This window comes from Pavona decussata, unplaced genomic scaffold, assembly GCF_977016875.1.
Source record: "Pavona decussata unplaced genomic scaffold, jaPavDecu1.1 SCAFFOLD_3655, whole genome shotgun sequence".
NCBI lineage: Eukaryota > Metazoa > Cnidaria > Anthozoa > Scleractinia > Agariciidae > Pavona > Pavona decussata.
In genome coordinates, this window is record NW_028146466.1 from 1 (window position 1) to 2500 (window position 2500).

At 51.1% G+C, this 2500-nt stretch overlaps 2 non-coding genes and 1 pseudogene across 2 annotated transcripts in view; all 3 read left to right on the forward strand.

Annotated features, from left to right (window-relative positions):
* On the forward strand, nucleotides 1-1031 carry LOC146446218 (small subunit ribosomal RNA; annotated as a pseudogene; the record flags this gene model as incomplete).
* A 199-nt stretch (nucleotides 1032-1230) lies between these two features.
* Nucleotides 1231-1384, forward strand: LOC146446219 (5.8S ribosomal RNA). Its single transcript, XR_014862871.1, has one exon. It is a non-coding gene; the product is annotated as a 5.8S ribosomal RNA (ribosomal RNA).
* Nucleotides 1385-1581: 197 nt separating this feature from the next.
* Nucleotides 1582-2500, forward strand: part of LOC146446220 (large subunit ribosomal RNA) — a 3659-nt gene continuing 2740 nt past the window's right edge. Inside the window, exon 1 of the ribosomal RNA XR_014862874.1 lies at nucleotides 1582-2500. This exon is cut by the window's right edge and continues 2740 nt beyond it. This is a non-coding gene — a ribosomal RNA (large subunit ribosomal RNA).

Genomic DNA, 2500 nt, shown 5'->3' on the forward strand with positions numbered 1-2500 from the left:
GTTCAAAGCAAGCCAGCGCTTGAATACGTAAGCATGGAATAATGGAATAGGACTTTGGTTCTATTTTGTTGGTTTCTGGAACCGAAGTAATGATTAAGAGAGACAATTGGGGGCATTCGTATTTCGTTGTCAGAGGTGAAATTCTTGGATTTACGAAAGACGAACTACTGCGAAAGCATTTGCCAAGAGTGTTTTCATTAATCAAGAACGAAAGTTAGAGGATCGAAGACGATCAGATACCGTCCTAGTTCTAACCATAAACGATGCCAACTAGGGATCAGAGGGTGTTATTGGATGACCCCTTTGGCACCTTATGGGAAACCAAAGTTTTTGGGTTCCGGGGGAAGTATGGTTGCAAAGCTGAAACTTAAAGGAATTGACGGAAGGGCACCACCAGGAGTGGAGCCTGCGGCTTAATTTGACTCAACACGGGGAAACTCACCAGGTCCAGACATAGTGAGGATTGACAGATTGAGAGCTCTTTCTTGATTCTATGGGTGGTGGTGCATGGCCGTTCTTAGTTGGTGGAGTGATTTGTCTGGTTAATTCCGTTAACGAACGAGACCTTAACCTGCTAAATAGTTACGCGAATCCCGATTCGCGGTTAACTTCTTAGAGGGACTGTTGGTATGCAACCAAAGTCAGGAAGGCAATAACAGGTCTGTGATGCCCTTAGATGTTCTGGGCCGCACGCGCGCTACACTGACGATGTCAAAGAGTATCTCCTTCACCGAGAGGTGTGGGTAATCTTCTAAACATCGTCGTGCTGGGGATAGATCATTGCAATTATTGATCTTGAACGAGGAATTCCTAGTAAGCGCGAGTCATCAGCTCGCGTTGATTACGTCCCTGCCCTTTGTACACACCGCCCGTCGCTACTACCGATTGAATGGTTTAGTGAGGCCTCCTGACTGGCGCCGATACTCTGGCAACAGAGCGCCGGATGCCGGAAAGTTGGTCAAACTTGATCATTTAGAGGAAGTAAAAGTCGTAACAAGGTTTCCGTAGGTGAACCTGCGGAAGGATCATTACCGATGAAACAATCCAAAACGAGTCTTTGAGACTTGTTTACCGTGTGAACTGTACGCAATCTTTTAGGGGTCGGTCTCTGTGCCGTTAAATGGTCGTCCGTCGCTTGGCGTGCGTTCGGTCAGCCCCGACTTTATGTTTTTACAAACTTTGTTTATTCAGTCTGAGAACCAATAGTGTTGGAAAACAAAAAAGAGAGACAACTTTTAACGGTGGATCTCTTGGCTCACGCATCGATGAAGAACGCAGCCAGCTGCGATAAGTAGTGTGAATTGCAGAATTCAGTGAATCATCGAATCTTTGAACGCAAATGGCGCTCTTGGGTTCTCCCAGGAGCATGTCTGCCTGAGTGTCGGATATCATCCAACGCACTTGAGTGTGCGGCATTGAGGCGTCACGGCACACTTATGCCGCCGTGTCCCTTGAAAAGCAGAGAGACTCGCATCGTGCGTTGTTCTGCACCCCCATGCGAAGGCTAAAAATCCATTTGGTCCTTGGCTGGGTGAGTGTCCGGAGCGCGCGCGGAGTCCCACGACAAAAACATAACTATCTGGACCTCAGGTCAGGCAAGGCTACCCGCTGAATTTAAGCATATTAATAAGCGGAGGAAAAGAAACTAACAAGGATTCCCCCAGTAACGGCGAGTGAAGCGGGAAGAGCTCAAATTTGAAATCTCCGAGGCCTGAACGCTTCGGCGAGTTGTAGTTGCGAGAAGCACTTTCTCGGCGGACCGACCATGCCTAAGTTGCTTGGAACAGCACGTCGCAGAGGGTGACAACCCCGTCTGTGGCGCGGACGGCCGCTCACGATGTGCTTTCGAAGAGTCGGGTTGTTTGGGAATGCAGCCCAAAACGGGTGGTAAACTCCATCTAAAGCTAAATACTGGCGTGAGACCGATAGCGAACAAGTACCGTGAGGGAAAGATGAAAAGAACTTTGAAAAGAGAGTTAAAAAGTACGTGAAACCGTTGGAAGGGAAACGAATGGACTCAGCAATGCGCCGTTTGAGATTCAGCCGGCGGGTAGTGCCGGCCCGGGGTTTGCGGATCTGAATGGACCGCGGTCCCGGGCTCGGAGCTCCCGGTCGTCGCACTTCTCTTGGGCGCGCGTCAACGTCGGTTGGGACTGGGTCTGAAAGGTGCCGGAAAGGTAGGTCTGTGCGTCCCTTCGGGGTCGCTCGGTCTGTTACAGCCCGGTTCTCCTCGCGGCTCGGGCCCGACCGAGGCGGTGCAGCGCATGCCTCTCGTAAGGCTAGGGTCCCGTCCCTCCGGCCGGTTGTCGAATGTGGTGGACTGCTTGCAGTGCTCCGCGATTGCTGCCGGTCGTTGGGGTGGTGATCTCGTACCATGCGCTTGGGATGTTGGCGGTCATATGGGTCCATCCGACCCGTCTTGAAACACGGACCAAGGAGTCTAACATGTGCGCGAGTCTTTGGGTGCTGGAAACCCCGAGGCGCAATGAAAGTGAAGCTG